The following is a 22595-nucleotide window of genomic DNA, read 5'->3' on the forward strand; positions in this document are numbered from 1 at the left end:
CCAAGGTCAAAAGTTTTCTCAACCAATCCCCATGGGACATAGTGTCTGCTGGCTGATTCTTGAGTCACCCTGCCAGCCAGCACCCGCCAAGTTACCTAAGCAACCCTTCTTAAGCTGAAGCTTGCAGGCTCAGGCTGCTGCTCTCTTCTTCTCCTTTTCTTCCCCTTTGGGCCGCCCCCCATAAAATCTCTTGGTTGAATTTCCATCTTGGGTGAGTCAGTTGCCTTTCAACTGCAAACTAGGACTTCAATATATGAATGCTGGGTACACAACTAAGCCCACAGGGATTCACTTGTATATTAATGTTTGGGAAACAGACTTGCTCAACCCCTACCCTCTCTTCCAAGATTCATATTCGTTAATTATTGGGCTCCAAAGTAGCCTTTCACTTCAGAATAAAGGATAATGTTCTGACATATTTGGGACCCTCTCATAGGCCTCATCAATATTTGTTCTGTCCAACAATTCCACTATGAGACACTATCCATACACAGGCTCACAAAAAACAAATGGTATTCAGCCAGTACTATAGTTTGAGCATTTCCGCTCTGAAATCTGAGCTTCTCCAAATTCCAAATTTTTAAAGCATCGACATGGTACCACAAATCTGATGATTCAATGTACATAAACACTGTTTCTTTCACAAAATTATTAGAAAATATCATGTAAAATTACCTTTAGGCTATGTGCATAAGATGTTCATGAAACAATTGATTTTCATTTTCAGACTTGTGACCCATCCACAAGACACTTCATTGTGTATAAGAAAAAATTCTAGAATTAGAAAAATATATGAAATTCTTAAGACTTCTGGACCCTGGTATTTCAGATAAGAAATATTCAACATGTAATAATCCTAAATGGGAAACTCTTTCAATGATTTTAGGTGGATAGACTTGAGCTCAGCTGGAAACCACACAGGGACCTATTTGCTCAGGGCTCATCATGGCAAGATGGGTCATTGGGATATTCACAGGGATACACAATAGCCATACTCAGTTTTTCCCCACATGGGGCAGCTCCATAACCTCGTGTGCACATGTCTACATGCCCTTTTAAATTCATCTTCAGAATCATCAGAACTGTCTATTTTTCTTGGAAACATGAAATTAAAATCAAACTACTGAAAAATGAGCAGTTTGCCAACAAGTATACCTTTATTTGTGGTTTGGATATTAAATGTCTCCCAAAGACCCAGGTGTCTAAATTTTGCTCCCTAACCCTACAAAATTGGAGTTTTTTTTTTTTAATTTTTTTTTATTTTTGTTTTATTGTTGGTTGTTCAAAACATTGGAGTTTTGACACGTAGGGCAAATTTTTTCTATTCTTTCCTATATATTATTTTATTTTTATTTAAAGTCTCTCCCTGTTCTGAAGGTTGGCCTTGAACTTCTAGATGTAAGTGACCATCCTCCTTCAGCCTCCAAAGAGCTAGGACTATGGGCTCCTGCCACGACACCTAGCTTCAGGCAGTAGAACATTTAAGAGGTGAGGCCTTCTGGGAGGAAGTTAGGTCCTGGGGTCATGCCCTCCAAGGGGACAGTGGGAATCCACCACTTCCTTGCTATTTCCCAGCTGCCATGTATTCCTTCCCTATGTATTCCATCAGAGCGCCTAGTGAGAGAGCCTGGCCTGCTCTCCCGGGGCCCTCTGGGGTCTTCCATCTCTACCCTGTGGACACCAGGAGCTTCCTCAGACCTGCACTGGCTGGCTCAGGCCTTGAAGGACCCTGGACACTCACCCCCATCTGGATGACACAGGGTGGCGACAACCTGTGGAACCCAGGACCCTGTGGACTGCTGGCTTACTGGCCCAGTCCCCCAGTCCTGCCCTTCACAGCACAAGCTGCTTCTGAGAGATTGGAGCCTTTGGGTGGGGTCACTTACGATGAGGTTGCGTGACATGACCTGGCGTGAGAGGCATGGCGTGAGGGTCGTGACGTGACGTGGATGGTTCTGAATTCATAGAAGGCTGCCGGGGTTTTGAGGGCCGAGAAGGTGAGTGGACCCCCGAGAGCTCTGCCACGCACTATGCAGGAGAGCCGTGCAGACCAGGGCCCTTGGTGACCACTCCGTGCTGGCTCCCAGGGACCGCACCTTGTCGGACAAGGCAAAGACCTTAACTGCCCTGGAAGGTGAGTGAAGACCTGAGGAAGGTTGGTGGAGCTGTTAGCGACACTTGGGCAGTGCCTCTTCTTCTACCCTAAAGGACAGAGAAACGTACAGTGGTCAATGGAAGATGCGCACTCCCCTTGGGAAGAGTTAGTGGCCCCTTGTAGGAGGCCTGTGTATATAATGGGAAAAGGCTGCTCATAAGTTGCCCCCAAACTTTTAAAAGCTTTGCTACATCTGGACATTCCAGATGTCAGGAGGTTGCCGAGATATGACAGAGCAAGAAAATAATGTCTCATAATGGCCATTTGTTTCAAAAACTCCAGAATGTTTTCAGAAGTGCTTTAAAATGGAGTTGTTTGACCACCTATAGTAATCACACGTGTCCACATTGGGTCAGTGGAAGTGAGGACATGGAGAATACTTTAACCCTGAGAAGGAGGAGGAGGTCCTATGCCAGACTGGTTATAAGGAAAAAACATCCATATGGCAAACATTGTATTCTGTGTGCATCTTATTCCTCAATACTGTATATATAGTTGACAATGCTAAGTACTTTTACAAACATATCTAGATTTTCTAGATGTTCTCAGGTGCCCAAATTGCGTTTAAATTAGAAGTAGTAAAACATAACACATTTTGTACATTTCTTTTTATTAAAATTCTTTAGAAAAAAATTTTTTTGGGGGGGACAATAGGCAAACCCCCTGTTGAGTAGTACACAGTTGTGTGCTGGTCCTCAGGAGCACCCTGCCAATGTGCTTATGATGAGGCCAGAGTTGTTCATTGTATCTATGGGTTTTGTTTTACTTTGTGTACAGAAAGGACAAATTAGTCCTAATCTACACCTCATTTTTCTAGATGTTACAAAGGTTGCCAATGTAAGACAAAAGTCGAATTAGTAAACAAATTTTGTGTGTGTTGTGTTAAAATTCTTGGATGGATTCTCTTCTGAAAATTTGAACATTGTAGCCCACTGGATGGGTGAGTGGCCAGAATGCTCATATTTTGAAGACATTTTCAAATTAGAACTATTGTTACATGTATGCAGTTTATTCCAGACTTTCATGTGCATAGTGGACAAAGTGTACAAATTGGGTTTCTATGACAAACATCTAGAATGCTAGATGTTTAGAGGTGTGCAATGTACATTAATTGTAGAGGTAGTAAAATATCACATTGAAATATCTTTTTGCTAAATTTCATATGAAATAATCTGTTGGGAATGGAACTCTTAAATCACCTCTGTGAGCAGTATAGTACTGTCTGTACCTATTCAGTGATGTGGAGGAGGTGGGAGGGAACAATTGCAAAAGGTAATATGTTAGTGTGTTCACACATGGACATTTTCAGACATCAGTTTGCTTTATGATGTGTGCATTTTGTTTAGCTGTGTACATAGTTTATATAGTGGACAAATGAGTCCAGAATTGCAATATCTATTCTGTAGATGTTAAAGAGGTTGCCAGTGTATGACCAAGTTGTTAGTTAAATGAGCACATTTTAGATATTTTGTGTTGCAATTCACAGGGAAGCTTGCCCTCTGCGAATGAATTTTGGCCAAAAATAAAATTTTCAACCAACTTTAGGCCTAACATATGCCTGTATTGTCCACTGAACTAAAAGTAGAGAAAAGGAAGATAGAAAGGAAAGCTTCAAGGACAAAATAGTCATACTAAAAGGTATCTCAGATTATAGCCATTATTGCATGTGCAATTTTATTTACCAGTGCTGTGTCCATCAAGGACAGGTCCTTAGGAAGAGTATCTAGTTTTTGTATATATTTAGAAGTGCTTAATCCATTGTAAAGTAGAAGTATTAGAATAAAAGTGTTTTGGAGGGGGAAGATGATGGCGAAGGGAGTGCATCACCCCAGTGCGCTGCGTCACTGTGCGGGAGAAAGACGAGGTGAAACAGCTGAAGGCTATCTTGTTGGGAATTTCCAGTGAAATTGAGGTGCTCCAGAATTTAGTGGACGGATTTCCATCGCGCGAGGTTCAGCTGCGGGGGCTCGGATGCAGGCGATTTCTCCGAACGGAGGGTCGCGCCCTGCAGCTGGAGTCTGCGGCATGTGCTGGGAAGCAGCGAGGTGCCGGAGCGGGGGTGCAGCGATGCGGATTCTGGGGGCTCCTGCCAGTGGTGCAATGGCCATGCTTAGTGCTGAGTTCCGGCTTTGAGACAGAGGAGAGAAGCGGTCCAGTTTGGTTCTCGACACTGGTCGGACCACGGAGGAGGACAGCAGCCGCCATCTTGGAGAGCTGATGTAATCATCCCTGTTTTCTACTGATCTCAGCTCATTCAGCTATGGAACAGGTGATTTCAGGCTGGTATTTGCCTGCGTCTCGCAGACAGATCGCTCAGGCTCGGGGCTGGAGAACCAGTGGAGAATACTCCTAGGGACTCCCTCCTGGCAAGGCGTGCGCCGGGCTCTGAGTGGCCGGAATCTGGTTCCCGGGGCTGCTTAGGCCCAGGGCTGGGGAACCTGCGGAGACTGCATGTTGAGGCCAGCTCCAAGTGGAGCATGCGCTGAGCTAAGGGCGGCTGGGTTCTGACTCCCAGAACAGTTTTGGCCCGGGGCTGGGGACCCCAAGGGGACTGCGTCTTTGAGCCTGTTCCCAGCGGAGCATACACAGAGCTCGGAGAGCTTGGAGCGGCCGGGCTCTGGCTCCCGGAGTTGCTTTGGCCTGGGGCAGGGGAACCCTTGGGGGTCGTTCCTTGGAGTCTGCTCCTAGCGGAGCGTGAGCCGGGATCGGAGAGGCCGGGTTCTGGCTCCCGAAGCTGCTTTGGCCCAGGGTTGGGGAATCTGCGGTGACTGCTTCTCGGTCCGGGTCCTGCTGGGTGCTGTGGGGGCCAGGGGGAACTGTGGAGCTGCCGCCTGCACCCAGAGCAGGCCAAGTGACCCGCCAGCGTGGTATCACGACACCCCAACTGCAGCTGGGGCCGAAGAGAGTAGCCGCCCACGCCTAGAACAGGACCAGCGAACTGATGGCGTGGTAGCCACGTCACCTCATTTGGAGTAGGGGCTGTGCAGAGCCACCGTCTGAGCCTGCAAGATAGGCAGACCTGCGTCACACTGGCAGGACAGGCCCGGTAGCCTGCCAGCATGGTGGACACGTAGCACCGAGGCAGTCACGTCACACTGGTTGGAGCAGGGGTGGAGCAGAGCCGCCGCCCGTGTCTGGAAAAGGCCCAGCGCCCAGCGACCTGTTGGAGAGGCAGTCAGGTACCACCATTGGGAGTGGGGGCTGAGCAGAACTGCCGCCTGAGCCTGCAAGGTAGGCAGACCTGCGACCCACCGGCAGAACAGGCCTAGAGGCCTGCCAGCATGGTAGACACGTCACACCAATTGGAGTAGGGGCCGAGCAGAGCCGCCTCACACATCCAGATTAGGACCAACGACCCGAGGGCGTGGTAGTTACGTCACCACAATTGGAGTGCGGGCAGAGCAGAGCCACCACCCACGCCCGCAGGGTGGGCAGACCTGCGACCGACCAGTGTGGTAGACAGATCACCCTAATTAGAGGAGGAGCACAGCCACTACCCGCCCTGCAAGGGAGGTCTCCCAACTATACAAGAGCAATATAAATAAATAGGGGGAAAATTTCAAAAACACAACAGTTTCACCAAGCAGAAAGAAACGCGAGCAGTATGAAAAGACAAGGAAAGAAAGTACCACAAGTAATGCAGGTCAACTCAACTTTAGAAGAAGTAATAGCTGCAACAGATGGAATGTCAGAAAAAGAGTTCAGGATATACATGCTTCAGATGATCTGGAGTCTCAAGGAAGACATGAGACAGCAAAATCAGACAATGAAAGATCACTTTGACAAGGAACTGCATAAACAAATCCAGGAAGTACAAGATCAATTACACAGGGAGATAGAGTTAATAAAAAAACAAACAAATAGAAATCCTAGAAATGCAGGAAGCAATAAACCATCTTAAAAACTCAATTGAGAATACTACCAGCAGAGTAGATCACTTAGAAGATAGAACATCAGACAATGAAGACAAAGTATTTCAACTTGAAAAGAACATAGACAGCTCAGCAAGACTACTAAGAAACCATGAGCAGAACATCCAAGAAATATGGGATAACATAAAGAGACCAAACTTAAGAGTCACTGGGATACAGGAAGGTATAGAGGTCCAAACCAAAGGAATGAGCAATCTATTCAACAAAATAATAGGAGAAAACTTCCCAGACTTGAAGAGTGAGACAGAATCCCAAATCCTAGAAGCCTACAGGACGCCAGATGTGCAAAATCATAAGAGATCCACACCTAGACACATTACAATGAAGATGCCCAACATACAGAATAAGGAGAGAATTTTAAAAGCTACAAGAGAAAGGAAGCAGATTACATTTAGGGGTAAACCAATCAGGATAACAGCTGATCTCTCAACACAGACTCTGAAAGCTAGAAGATCCTGGAATAACATATTTCAAACACTGAAAGAAAATGGGTTCCAACCAAGAATCGTGTATCCGGCGAAATTAAGCTTCAGGATGGAAGATGAAATTAAAACCTTCTATGATAAACAAAAGTTAAAAGAATTCGCAGCTAGAAAACCATCTCTTCAAAAAATCCTTGGCAAAACATTACAGGAAGAGGAAATGGAAAATAACAATGAGAACCAACAGTGGGAGGTAGGACAGTAAAGGGGGGAAAGTAATCAAAGAGGAAAACAAATCAGGTTTAGTAACATTAATAAACAAATATGGCTGGAAGAACAAACCATATCTCAATAATAACCCTAAATGTTAATGGCTTAAACTCACCAATTAAGAGACACAGTCTAGTTGAATGGATCACAAAACAAGACCCAACAATATGCTGCCTACAGGAGACGCATTTGATAGGAAAAGATATACATAGACTGAAGGTGAAAGGTTGGGAAAAATCATAAAACTCATATGGACTGCGGAAACAAGCAGGAGTGTCCATACTCATATCTAATAAAATAGATTTCAAGCCAAAGTTAATCAAAAGGGATAAAGAGGGACACTGTATACTGCTCAAAGGAACAATACACCAACAAGACATAACTATCATAAATATATATGCCCCAAACAATGGTGCAGCTATGTTCATCAAGCAAACTCTTCTCAAGTTCAAGAGTCTAATAGACCACCATACAATAATCATGGGAGACTTCAACGCACCTCTCTCACCACTGGACAAATCTTCCAAACAAAAGGTAAATAAGGAAACTATAGAACTCAATAACACAATTAGCAACCTAGACTTAATTGACATATACAGAATATACCACCCAACATCAAGCAGTTACACTTTTTTCTCAGCAGCACATGGATCCTTCTCAAAAATAGATCATATATTATGTCACAGGGCAACTCTTAGACAATATAAAGGAGTAGAGATAATACCATGCTTCCTATCTGATCATAATGGAATGAAACTGAAAATCAACGATAAAAGGAGGAAGGAAAAATCATGCATCACTTGGAGAAAGAACAATAGGTTACTGAATGATCAATGGGTTTTAGAAGACATCAAGGAGGAAATTAAAAACTTCTTAGAGTTAAATGAAAACACAGACACAACATATCAGAATCTATGGGACACATTGAAAGCAGTTCTAAGAGGAAAATTCATTGCTTGGAGTTCATTCCTTAAAAAAAGAAAAAACCAACAAATAAATGATCTCATACTTCATCTCAACATCCTAGAAAAAGAAGAGCAAAACAACAGCAAAAGAAGTAGAAGGCAAGAAATAATTAAAATCAGAGCTGAAACTAATGAAATCGAAACAAAAAAAAACAATTGAAAAAATTGACAAAACTAAAGGTTGGTTCTTTGAAAAAATAAATAAAATCAACAGACCCTTAACCATGCTAACAAAGAGAAGAAGAGAGAGAACTCAAATTACTAGCATACAGGATGAAAAAGGCAATATCACAACAGACACTTCAGAAATACAGAAGATAATCAGAAATTATTTTGAATCCTTATACTCCAATAAAATAGAAGATAGTGAAGGCATAGATAAATTTCTTAAGTCATATGATCTGCCCAGATTGAGTCAGGAGGATATAGACAACCTAAACAGACCAATAACAATAGAGGAAATAGAAGAAACCATCAAAAGATTACCAACTAAGAAAAGCCCAGGACCAGATGGGTATACAGCAGAGTTTTACAAAAACCTTTAAAGGGGAACTAACACCAATACTTTTCAAGCTATTTCAGGAAATAGAAAAAGGGGGAGAACTTCCAAATACATTCTACGAGGCCAACATCACCCTGATTCCAAAACCAGACAAAGACAACTCAAAGAAAGAAAACTACAGACCAATATCTCTAATGAACCTAGATGTAAAAATCCTCAATAAAATTCTGGCAAATCGAATTCAAAAACATATCAAAAAAATTATACACCATGATCAAGTAGGATTCATCCCTGGGATGCAAGGCTGGTTCAATATACGGAAATCAATAAATATTATTCACCACATCAATAGACTTAAAAATAAGAACCATATGATCATCTCAATAGATGCAGAAAAAGCATTCGACAAAGTACAGCATCCCTTTATGTTCAAAACTCTAGAAAAATTAGGGATAACAGGATCATACCTCAACATTGTAAAAGCAATCTATGATAAGCCACAGGCCAGCATCATTCTGAATGGAGAAAAATTGAAGGCATTCCCTCTAAGATCTGGTGCAAGACAGGGATGCCCTCTCTCACCACTTCTGTTCAACATAGTCCTCTAAACACTGGCCAGAGCAATTAGACAGACGAAAGAAATTAAAGGCATAAAAATAGGAAAAGAAGAACTTAAATTAGCACTATTTGCAGATGACATGATTCTATACCTAGCAGACCCAAAAGGGTCTACAAAGAAACTATTAGAGCTAATAAATGAATTCAGCAAAGTGGCAGGATATAAAATCAACACACATAAATCAAATGCATTCCTGTATATAAGCAACAAATCCTCTGAAACGGAAATGAGGACAACTACTCCATTCACAATATCCCCCCCAAAAATAAAATACTTGGGAATCAACCTAACAAAAGAGGTGAAAGACTTATACAATGAAAACTACAGAACCCTAAAGAGAGATATAGAAGAAGACCTTAGAAGATGGAAAAATATACCCTGTTCATGGATAGGCAGAACTAACATCATCAAAATGGCGATATTACCAAAAGTTCTCTATAAGTTCAATGCAATGCCAATCAAAATCCCAACAGCATTTCTTGTAGAAATAGATAAAACAATCATGAAATTCATATGGAATAATAAAAGACCCAGAATAGCAAAAACAATGCTAAGCAAGAAGTGTGAATCAGGCAGTATAGTGATACCAGACTTCAAACTATACTACAGAGCAATAGTAACAAAAACAGCATGGTACTGGTACCAAAACAGGCGGGTGGACCAATGGTACAGAATAGAGGACACAGTAACCAATCCACAAAACTACAACTATCTTATATTTGATAAAGGGGCTAAAAGCATGCAATGGAGGAAGGATAGCATCTTCAACAAATGGTGCTGGGAAAACTGGAAATCCATTTGCATCAAAATGAAACTGAATCCCTTTCTCTCGCCATGCACAAAAGTTAACTCAAAATGGATCAAGGAGCTTGATATTAAATCAGAGACACGGTGTCTGATAGAAGAAAAAGTTGGCTATGATCTACATACTGTGGGGTCGGGCTCCAAATTCCTTAATAGGACACCCATAGCACAAGTGTTAACAACTAGAATCAACAAATGGGACTTACTCAAACTAAAAAGTTTTTTCTCAGCAAAAGAAACAATAAGAGAGGTAAACAGGGAGCCTACATCCTGGGAACAAATCTTTACTCCACACACTTCAGATAGAGCCCTAATATCCAGAGTATACAAAGAACTCAAAAAATTAGACAATAAGATAACAAATAACCCAATCAACAAATGGGCCAAGGACCTGAACAGACACTTCTCAGAGTAGGACATACAATCAATTAATAAGTACATGAAAAAATGCTCACCATCTCTAGCAGTCAGAGAAATGCAAATCAAAGCCACCCTAAGATACCATCTCACTCCAGTAAGATTGGCAGCCATTATGAAGTCCAACAACAACAAGTGCTGGCGAGGATGCGGGGAAAAGGGTACACTTGTTCATTATTGGTGGGACTGCAAATTGGTGCAGCCAATTTGGAAAGCAGTATGGAGATTTCTTGGAAAGCTGGGAATGGAACCACCATTTGACCCAGCTATTCCCCTTCTTGGTCTATTCCCTAAAGACCTAATAGGAGCATGCTACAGGGACACAGCTACATCGATGTTCATAGCAGCACAATTCACGATAGCAAGATTGTGGAACCAATCTAGATGCCCTTCAATAGATGAATGGATAAAAAAATGTGGCATTTATACACAATGGAGTATTACTCTGCATTAAAAAATGACAAAATCATAGAATTTGGAGGGAAATGGATGGTATTAGAGCAGATTATGCTAAGTGAAGCTAGCCAATCCTTAAAAACAAATGCCAAATGACTGCTTTGATATAAGGGGAGTAACCAAGGACAGGGTAGGGACGAAGAGCTTGAGAAGAAGATTAACATTAAACAGGGATGAGAGGTGGGAGGGAAAGGGAGTGAGAAGGGAAATCGCATGGAAATGGAAGGTGATCCTCAGGGTTTTACAAAATTACATATAAGAGGAAAGGAGGGGTAAGAGAATAATAATACAAGTGGAAGAAATGATTTACAGTAGAGGGGGTAGAGAGAGAAAAGGGGAGGTGAGGGGAGGAGAGGGGAGGGGGGATAGTAGAGAATAGGATAGACAGCAGAATACATCAGACACTAGAATGGCAATATGTAAATCAATGGAAGTGTAACTGATGTGATACAGCAATCTGTATCCGGGGTAAAAATGGGAGTTCATAACCCACTTGAATCAAACTGTGAAATATGATATATTAAGAACTATGTAATGTTTTGAACGACCAACAATAAAAAAATAAAATAAAAGTGTTTGAAAATAGCTTATAAAAACTGTGTTTGGAATTGTTAAACCACCTCTGAAGAGTTTACTGTCTGTACTTGTTCACTAGGCTGCAGGAGGTTGAAGGAAGGAAGCTGCACAAGCTGTCTTGTTAGAATGTGCTAGAAATTTTCAGCTCATTCCTTGCCCTGGAACGTGCATTTCATTTAACTTTGCTTTACAGTATATTTTGTGTGTATCCTGGACAAAGGAGTCCTAATTTTATGATAGTGAGACTCTAGATGTGAAAGAGTTTGCCAGTGTATGACAAAAGTAGAGACAGTAAACTAACACATTTTGTACACTTTGTGTTAAAATTCATAGGAAGGTATTTTTCTAAAAGGACTTTTGGAAGTGAAATTTTAACTTCACCTCTGAAGGTGACACTGTGCCTATATCACATGTGACATAAGAAAAAGAAAAGGAAGAAATGAAGAATTCTATGCCCAACGATCTTACTTCGAAAACGCTTTTAATATTAACTATTGTTACATGTGCACATTTTTTTCAACACTACTATGTACACAGTGGTCAAACTTAAGTCTCTATTTGAAACATCTCCTCTTTGTAGATGTTTAGAAGTGCACAAACTGTTAAAAGTGGATGTCCTAAAGAAGACATTTTGTAGATACCTTTTTGTTAAAATTCACAGGAAATAACTCTCTTTTGGAAACAGAATGATCAAAACACTTCTCTGAGCACTGCATAATATATTTGTGCTGGTTCATGGAGAAGAAGTATAAGAAAATGCAAAGGGCTCTATACCAATGTATTTTCTCTGAAGCAAGATTAACTATTGTCCCTTATGACTGTGTTGTTTTGCTATGCTGTGTAAATTGTGTATATAAAGGACAAGTGAGGCCTAATTTACATCTAGTCTATGTAGATATTAGAGTTTACCAGCATATAACAAAAGTAGAGTTAGTAAACACATTGAGTACACTGTGTGTTAAAATTCATAGGAGAGATTGTTCTTAAAACCACTTAGGAAGTGAAATTGTTAGTCATCTCTAAACTTTTCAGATGCATGTATCTGACCCTTGGGTTGATTAGAGATGAAAAGGGGAAGGGTTCTAGGCCAGAATGTTCCTGTTTGGAAGACACTTTCAACATCTAGCCTTTAAAAACAGGAGTTTTTTGCTTCCAAATCTACCCTTTGTTATGCTACTGTATGTGTTTTTGGAAACTCAAATCCTTCTTGGAAACAGCTAGTCTTTCTTCACATGGTAAAAGTAGAAGGTTAAAATAATGCCATTATGTACTACCTGGCAATCGTTGCCTTTCAGGGTAATGTAATTGTTGAACTTGATGTCTTGGAGAGTTTGTTGAAGATTTACCAGTTGATGATGGGGGAAGTTTGTTAGAAGTAGCAAAAAAATCCATACATAAATATTCATTTGTACGTTTTAGGAAGAACTGTCTTCTGCGAATGTCCTTTGTTAATCCACCTCTGGGAACTAGGTGTAGTCCTGAACTTAGTCACTGGTCTTGTGAAGAGGGAGAAGAGGAAAGTAAGGGGAAGTGCTCTTTGCTATTCTCTTCATATCTGGAGGACTATTTGGGATTATAACATAGATCTATATATGCATTTTTGGTAAAGTACTTGTGTTTATTGTGCACAGAGTTCATACTTTATTTCACTACATCTAAGCTTTCTAGATGTCCTGAGGTAACAGTGCATCATAAGTAGTAGAGCTAGTGAATTGGCCAATGTGAAAAATCTTATTGTTATAATTGACAGAAAAGGTGCATCTTGGACTTGGAATTGTTTTGTCTTTGGACAATGTGTAGCAGGACTTTTTCATCAGACTGGCAGCACAGGGGTAGCAGGAAGCACCCAGGAAATCTAGGAGCAAGTGCTCAATTATTATTACTATTGTTTGGTATTAGATATTGAACTCAGAGGCACTTGACCACAACCCCAGCTCTGTTCTGTATTTTATTTAGAGACAGAGTCTCATTGAATTCCTCATTGCTTCACTTTTGCTGAGGTTGGCTTTGAAATCCACCTCAGCCTTCTGAACTGTTGGAATTAAACACAGTGCCCTGTGCCTTACCAAGGATTAATGTTTTGATGTGGACAGTGGTGTGTGTGTGTGTGTGTGTGTGTGTGTGTGTGTGTGTGTGTGTGCATCTTCTGGCTGTGTCAGAGGAATAGATTAATGCACTGGGAACATGTATTCTTGCTCATATGTCAGTAGTAGAAATGTGGTAATGATCCCTCCTACAAAGAAGCTTGGTGCATTCTGTTGCTTTGTCTTATTTTTAATTGAGCATTAAAGGAATGCATTCTTTTAGTTGTAACTCTTTTGATATGTCTCTCTAGAGGCTTATTGCCATTTCTGTTCTCAGTGAAATTTTTGAACCCAAGAACATATTATAATTTTTTCTAACAGATTGAGTTGGTGCAGTATATTCTTGGTTATCTAAAATACTCATGTAGCTTTGGGATTTTGAATTAGTGACTATTTATTTGAATTGGTGACTATTCATATGTGTGGAAAAGAATGAAACAGACTCTATTCTGAATCACACAAAAGGAATGTTTTCTATGAATACACATAACCTGAAGAGACACGTCCAACTTAGGTGCTTGTGTCTGGATGAATTTGTTATTTGCTTTTGTTTTTTATTGTTCCTGTAGTGCACAGATTAACCTTGAAAAAAAAACAGAATCTATCTTAAAAATAAAAATGTACCCATTGTTACTATTTTTTAGCATGCATCCCTAATTCATTTTTATAAAATTATATGTGGTAACATTTATATATTTTATAAACATCATAAAAAAGAAAGGCCTTAATTATTTGAATTGGCAGTCTTCAACCTTGAAGTGGGAGGTTTTGTAACTTAAAGATGAGGATTTTTTAAATGATTAATATGCCTACATGTGTGAATGGGAAAGAATCTAATCCAAAGTTCAATAAAGGAAAAAGATACAAAATGAAGACAGAGATGCCCACCTCTTTTTTTTTAAACAATTAAAAAATTGTTCTGTTTAGTTCTACATGACAGTAGAATGCATTTTGACACATTATACATGAGATGCCTGACCTTTAATCCGGCTTTTACTTACCCATTTTACATCTTCAGGCTCAAGTGAAGTGATACTACCTTTCAGAAAAAGCATTTCCTAAGACTCTGTTATAAAAACTATAGAAGTCATGATACCTTACTATTTGCTGTTATAATTTTAGCAAATTTAATGTCAGCTTGAAATCATTTATTTCTATTACCCTGTACTCAATAATAATAGAGTTTTTTTGCCTGGCTGTAGCTCATATCAAAACTCATCAATGCACCTCTGTTTTTCTAAGTCCCTTGATGTTACTATTGAGGACATTTTGGAAGATAGACAAATTATCCATAATTCCCTCATTACAAGTGCAAGGAGCCTGCGTCTCTGAAGCCTCCCACCTGGAAGGTATCTGCATGTCCACTGTCACTGCTTCTACCTCTACTGTTATTGCCACTGCTCTGCTGCTACTATGCCTACCACTGGCAGTGCCTCCACCACTATGACTACCACTAGATTACGTCTGTACTACTCCTACTGCCACTGACAGTCCACTACTCCTACTGCTACTAACAGTCCAATACTACTATCACAGTCTGCCCTCTATGTCCAGGTCTCATATCCAAGGATTCGTTGAACAGAAAATACTTTTAAAGTGTATCTTGTCTTGTGCTGGAGGTACAACTCAGTAGAGTAGAGCACTTGGTTACCATGTGCAAATCCATGGATGCAATCCCCAGCACCAGGAATAAAATGCATCTGTACTGGACACAAATTTATTTTCCTTGCCATTACTCCCAAATGATACATTGTAACAATGTTTTATAAGGCATTTACAGTGCATTAGGTATTATAGATCACCTAGAGATGATATAAATTCAGAGGATTGCATGGGGTTTATACAAATACCACACCATTTTCTATAAGGCACTAGAGAATCCACAGATCTTGGTATCTGTGAGGGGTCCTGGAACCAATTCCCTCTGAGTTACCAAGAGAAGACTATGCTACTAGCACCTCTGCTGCTGCAACTACCATTACTACAATTCTTGCCTCATCCTTCACATCAGGCTCCATTCTCTGAGGACGGATATGAAGGCTTCACCAGACACAGATTGTTTTCACTGTTATGGTGTTGGCAGTATTTAGATTTGGTGTGCATAAACAAGAATAGTTTCAAAGTAGTGGCTTTACTCTGAAAATTAACTAAAATCAAAACTAGAGGTTAAAATTTCCTAAAGCCAAAAGTTTCTACCCAGTAGTACTTCTTTTAGCATGCATCCCTAATTTATTTTTATAAAATTATATGTGGTAACATTTATGTACTTTATAAAGGTCATAAAACTCAAGTAGAAATGTTAAAAAATGGGAAGCAATAATTATTTTCTTTAAAAATGCTTTTCTGTGATTATAAATATATTAAAGTCTAATAAGTAAGTGTAATTGAATAGATGTCTATCTTTTCTTAAGTCTGGATTTAGTACTTTGTTTTTTCTTTTAGAGAGAGAGAGAGAACTTTAATTTTTATTTTTTTGTTTGTTTGTTTTCTCCAGACACGACATCTTTGTTTGTATGTGGTAGGGAGGATTGAACTCGGGCCGCATGCATGCCAGGTCCTGAGGGCGCTATGGCTTGAGCCACATCCCCAGCCCAAGTGCTTTGAAAAATAGTAATTTGAAGTAACTGATATTAAGTTTTATTTATTTTCACACTTGAATTAATGGCTTTCACAGGGAAAAGTTTTCTCTGGAAGATGAGATGATTAAAATAGATTAAAGACATCTCTGGTAAAAGTTTACTAAACCTTGATTTGTTGCTAATTCTGCAGATATTTTTGAATGAAATCCAGCCAGCACAGAATAATTTATTATCATGAATACGTGTATTATTTAGCTTTCCTTTACTATAAAATATTCCATGGGTAATCAAGTTAGAAAATGTTTAATTTGCTCAGTTTGGGATGTCCCATTTTGGTTATTTCAGCTATGGATTTAGGTCTATGGTGAGGCAGCACATCATGGAGGAACTGAGTGATAGGGCAAAATGGATCATCTCATGGCCAGGAACCCAGGAAAGACAAGGAAAGAGGCTGTGAACTTATTCCCCATAGGAACACAACCACAGTAACTCAAAGACCTCCCAGGAGGTCTCACTACATCTGAATAGTACCTCTCTGGGATGAAACTTTTAACATAAGGCCCTTGAGGGACCTTTAAGATCCATAATACAGCAATATCAATGATTTGGAAGCTAATTTTTAAATGTTGTCTTTTTCTGTGTTTTAACTGTTTGAGATCCACCAAACCTCTTGTTTCTAGTTCATGTGCTCATGGAAGCTGAAAAGCCCAACATCTGCTGAGTATACTGACAGGTTGGAGACCCATGGAAGAACTGCTCTTATGATACAAATCAAAATTTCATGCAGAGACAGAATTTTTCTGAAGACATGAATTCATTTTGATTGCAATACTAGGTTGGATCCAGGAGTTCTTTACCACTAATCTATATCCCAAGACCTTTTTATGTTTTTTGGACAGAGCCTCACTAAGATGCCCAAGCTGGCCTCAAATTTGTGATCCTTCTGCCTCAGCCTTCTGTGTTGCTGAGATTATAGATGTGCACCACCACACCTGGCTGAAAACTTTATATTTTTAAGAGTAGTTTTAGGTTCACAGTAATATTGATCAGAAAGAACAGAGAACATTTATATGCCCCTCCTCCCACACATACACACCATCCCCATTATGAACACCCCACAAGAGTGATTCATTTGTTATAATCAATGAGAATACATAGACACATCATTATAACTTAGACTATACCTGAGTGTTCACTCCAGGTTTAGACATTCTGTGGATTTGAATAACCATATAATGGCATGTATGTACCATTGGAGTGTAATACAGTTGTTTTGCTGCCCTAAAAATCCTCTGTGATATGCCTAGTTATTCTCCCAGCCCTACAACCCTTGGAAAACAGTGATCTTTCTATCATCTTCATGGTTTTAACTTTCCAAGAGACATTAGAATATGCAGCCATTTCAAATTGGCCTCTTTCACTTAGCAATATGTGTGTATGTTTCCTTGATGCCTTTGAATGTCTTGACAGGTTATTTATTTTTATGGATGAGCAATTCCATTATGTGGTTGTCAACCTCAGTCTTTTACTCTTAAGGAATAATTAGGTGTGGTCCATGCACACTGTGGAAGGCAATCTGCTCATGTAAGTGTTAATTACATCTGAAAACTACTTTACAGCATTAGACAGACTGGTGGTTGACTGAATTTCTGGGTATGATGAACAATTTGATAAATTAATCAACACAGAAAGTGTGTTTCTGTTTCTCTGGCCTCCTGTCTGTGGGTAACCACCAAATGATTCTAAAGGAGAAAAATAATCATATTTTTTGTTTTAGAAAGGTTTCCAGGCTGCATTATGAAGAGTATATTATGGAAGGCCGCTGTCACAGGCAATGGTGGGAAAGAGGAAAGTTGAGATGGGGCTGAGGCAGGCAGGATGCAGAAGCCTCACCTGCCACTGAGAACATGGTCCCCAGTGAAGTTCCAGCTTCCTGTATCGTTCAAAGCTCTTCTACAAAGATTTGGGAGTATCTGTATCACAGACAAATAAAACCATTTAAGGTTTTAATCAATAATATATGTTGCAATAGTGAAGAGGGTCCAGCATTAACCAAATTCAACTTTGTGCAGAGACAATTGGTTATTTATAAGGGAAATTGAACTAATAGGAAGGAGGATGTGGGAAGTGCCAAGGAAGGAAAATGAAAAATTACAAAGTGTAATCTGTCCTCCCACAAAGACTGGGACATAGGCCCTGTTCTTTCTGATGATTGCATAACAAAGGAATGACTTTTTCTGCTCCTTGAGAAATACACTCTTGAGTTGTAGGAGATGCACAATTCTGTATCCCCCAAGGGGCAGAGGAAAGATTCATGATGGTAAATCCTCTTTAGAAAATGCTTTGTGAAGGGAGTTTAGGCCCTCTGATCAAACATTATCTGTAACAAATTGTGAATTCTTTGAGTATTCTTGAGTTTTCTTGGGCAAGTACTGTAAGGGGAAGGACTGGGTTCATCCTACAGACTTGGCCATGAATGTTGGAAACTATGTGAATTTTGTTCAGGTTATTTAGTGTGGAAGAGAACAATAAACAGAATCATGTGTGTAGTTTTTGTAGGCCACATTTGAGGCCTAGTTGAGAAGGAGGCTTAGCAGAGTCTGACTAGAGCTTGGTGCAGTAGAGGCCCTATATGATTTATTGCTGTTCAACTCCCAGTCAACTCTGGACATAGTTTTTCCAAGCTTCAGACTTTGAAGATCTTAGGCAACCTTCAGGCTGGGCTCCCAGCATCTCTACCTCAGACTTCTGCTGGCCCAGGGGAGGATTGGAGCCAGATACCATCTGAGTCATCAGGATGTGATGAAATCCCTTTACAACTTGTGGTGAGATAAAGAAACCCCATTCCTGAAAAAGAATCATTAGGACTAGTCATGAGGCATTTGGCTTCCAACTAGGTCTCAACCTTTACCTCAATGACTGGTCAGCAATGGCCACTCCCTATATCCCTGTCTCTACCCTTCCCATGAGAATTCCATCAGGCTCCCATGGATTTGAGGAGGCATGAGGTGAAAACACAGTCACTATGTTAATTAATTTCAGGAAAACATTCAATCTGCAGAAGCTTCAAAATTCTAAGACTATTGTTGCCTGTGATCCGTGTGTCTCCAGGGGAGAGGGAAGGTGGAGAAGTCTTTGTGATTTGATTAGAATCCCATGGAGAATTTGTGGAAAAACAAGACTAAGGTCCCTTTGTCCTCCTTACCAGAACAGAGCTTTTTCTTTCAAGCCCTGTGGTTATAAAATTTTCATAAAACAACCGAAGTTTTCCACATATTCATTGAGGGAAGAAGAGTATAATTATGATAAGATGTACTGAAAAAAATCAGAGGCCAGAGTAGGGGCACAGCTCAGTGGTAGATACATGCTTAGCCTATGTGAGGCCCTATGTTTCCTCTCCCCCAACCATGGAGGAGGAAGTGCAGGGAGGGAGAAGAGGAGTAAGAAATTTCTTGGTTGAGATGCTTATTATTCTCTAGCACCATCCATTTATGGGCAAATGCCATAATTTCATTCTTCACTAAGGCCAAGTAGTAGTCCATTGTGTATATACACCACATTTTCTTTATCCATTCATCTGTTGAAGGACAGCTTGGTTGGTTTTATAGTTCTGCTGTTCGGAATTGGGCTGGTATAAAAATGCATGTGGCTGCAAAACTGAATTATGCTGATTTTAAGTCCTTTGGGTATAAACCAAGGAGTGGAATAATAGGGTCTCATTCTTGGTCTATGCAAAGTTTTCTGAGAAATCTCCACACTGCTTTTTATGGTGTTTTTACCAAGTTGCAGTCCCACCAGCAATGTATGTGTGTGCGTTTCCTCCCACATCCTCATCAATATTGTTTCTTCTATTCTTTTTTTTTAATTTTTTTATTTATTTTTATTGGTTGTTTACAACATTACAAAGCTCTTGACATATCATATTTCATACATTAGATTGAAGTGGGTTATGAACTCCCAATTTTTACCCCAAATGCAGATTGCAGAATCACATCCACAATTTTACATAATGCCCAATTAGTAACTGTTGTATTCTGCTACATTTCCTATCCCCTACTATTCCCCCTCCCCTTCCCTCACATCTTCTCTCTCTACCCCATCTACTGTAATTCATTTCTCTCCTTGTTTATTTTCCCATTCCCCTCACAACCTCTTATATGTAATTTTGTATAGCAATGAAGGTCTGCCTTCATTTCCATGCAATTTCCCTTTTCTCTCCCTTTCCCTCCCATCTCATGACTCTGTTTAATGTTGATCTTTTCTTCCTACTCTTCCTCCCTGCTCTGTTCTTAGTTGCTCTCATTATATCAAAGAAGACATTTGGTATTTGTTTTTTAGGGATTGGCTAGCTTCACTAAGCATAATCTGCTCTAGTGCCATCCATTTCCATGCAAATTCCATGATTTAGTCATTTTTTAGTGCTGCGTAATACTCCATGGTGTATAAATGCCACATTTTTTTTAATCCATTCCATTGATGTGGCAGTATCCCTGTAGTACGCTCTTTTGAGGTCTTTAGGGAATAGTCCAAGAAGGGCAATACCTGAGTCAAATGGTGGTTCCATTCCCAGCATTCCCAGGAATCTCCATACTCCTTTCCAAATTGGCCGCACCAATTTGCAGTCCCACGAGCAAGGTACAAGTGTACCCTTTTCTCCACATCCTCTCCAGCACTTGTTGTTGTTTGACTTCATAGTGGCTGCCAATCTTACTGGAGTGAGATTATATCTTAGGCAGGTTTTGATTTGCATTTCTCTGACAGCTAGAGATGGTGAGCATTTTTTCATGTACTTGTTGATTGATTGTATATCCTCCTCTGAGAAGTGTCTGTTCAGGTCCTTAGCCCATTTGTTGATAGGGTGAATTGTTATCTTATTGTCTAATTTTTTGAGTTCTTTGTATACTCTGGATATTAGGGCTCTATCTGAAGTGTGAGGAGTAAAAATTTGTTCCCATGACGTAGGATCCCTATTTACCTCTCTTATTATTTCTCTTGCTGAGAAAAAACTTTTTAGTTTAAGTAAGTCCCATTTGTTGATTCTTGTTATTAACTCTTGTGCTATGGGTGTCCTATTGAGGAATTTGGAGCCCGACCCCACAATATGTAGATCGGAGCCAACTTTTTCTTCTATCAGACGCAGAGTCTCTGATTTGATATCAAGCTCCTTGATCCATTTTGAGTTAACTTTTGTGCATGGCAAGAGAAAAGGATTCAGTTTCATTTTGTTGCATATGGATTTCCAGTTTTCCCAACACCATTTGTTGAAGATGCTATCCTTCCTCCATTGCATGCTTTTAGCCCCTTTATCAAATATAAGATAGTTGTAACTTTGTGGATTAGTCTCTGTGTCCTCTATTCTATACCATTGGTCCACCCGCCTGTTTTGGTACCAGTACCATGCTGTTTTTGTCACTATTGCTCTGTAATATAGTTTGAAATCTGGTATCGCTATACCGCCTGATTCACACTTCCTGCTTAGAATTGTTTTTGCTATTCTGGGTCTTTTATTTTTCCATATGAATTTCATGATTGCTTTATCTATTTCTATAAGAAATGCCATTGGGATTTTGATTGGCATTGCATTAAACCTATAGAGAACTTTTGGTAATATCGCCATTTTGATAATGTTAGTTCTGCCTATCCATGAACAGGGTATATTTTTCCATCTTCTAAGATCTTCTTCTACTTCTCTCTTTAGGGTTCTGTAGTTTTCATTGTATAAGTCTTTCACCTCTTTTGTTAGGTTGATTCCCAAGTATTTTATTTTATTTTTTTGGAGGATATTGTGAATCGAGTGTTTTTCCTCATTTCCATGTCAGAAGTTTTGTCACTGATATACAGAAATGCCTTTGATGTATGTGTGTTGATGTTATATCCTGCCACTTTGCTGAATTCATTTATTAGTTCTAGTAGTTTCTTTGTAGACCCTTTTGGGTCTTCTAAGTATAGAATCATGTCGACCGCAAATAGTGATAATTTAAGTTCTTCTTTTCCTATTTTTATGCCTTTAATTTCTTTCGTCTAATTGCTCTGGCCAGTGTTTCAAGAACTATATTGAATAGAAGTGGTGATAGAGGGCATCCCTGTCTTGTTCCAGATTTTAGAGGGAATGCCTTCAACTTTTCTCCATTTGGAATGATGCTAGCCTGAGGCTTAGCATAGATAGCTTTTACAATGTCAAGGTAAGTTCCTGTTATCCCTAGTTTTTCTAATGTTTTGAACATAAAGGGATGCTGTACTTTGTTGAATGCTTTTTCTGTGTCTATCAAGATGTTCATATGGTTCTTATCTTTAAGTCCATTGATGTGGTGAATAACATTTATTGATTTCCGTATATTGAACCATCCTTGCATCCCAGGGATGAATCCTACTTGATCATGGTACACATTTTTTTTGATGTGTTTTTGTATTCGATTCACCAGAATTTTATTGAGGATTTTTGCATCTAGGGTCATTAAAGATATTGGTCTGTAGTTTTCTTTCTTTGAGTTGTCTTTGTCTGGTTTCGGAATCAGGGTGATGTTGGCCTCATAGAATGAATTTGGAAGAGCTCCCTCTTTTTCTATTTCCTGAAATAACTTGAAAAGTATTGGTATTAATTCTTCTTTAAAGGTTTTGTAAAACTTGCTGTATACCCATCCGGTCCTGGGCTTTTCTTGGTTGGTAGTCTTTTGATTGCTTCTTCAATTTCATCCATTGATATTGGTCTGCTCAAATTGTGTTTATCCTCCTGACTCAGTCTGGGCAAATCATGACTTAAGAAGTTTATCGATGTCTTCACTATCTTCTATTTTATTGGAATATAGGTTTTTAA

Source organism: Spermophilus citellus, assembly GCF_964194105.1.
Source record: "Spermophilus citellus genome assembly, chromosome: 5".
Taxonomy (NCBI): Eukaryota; Metazoa; Chordata; class Mammalia; order Rodentia; family Sciuridae; genus Spermophilus; species Spermophilus citellus.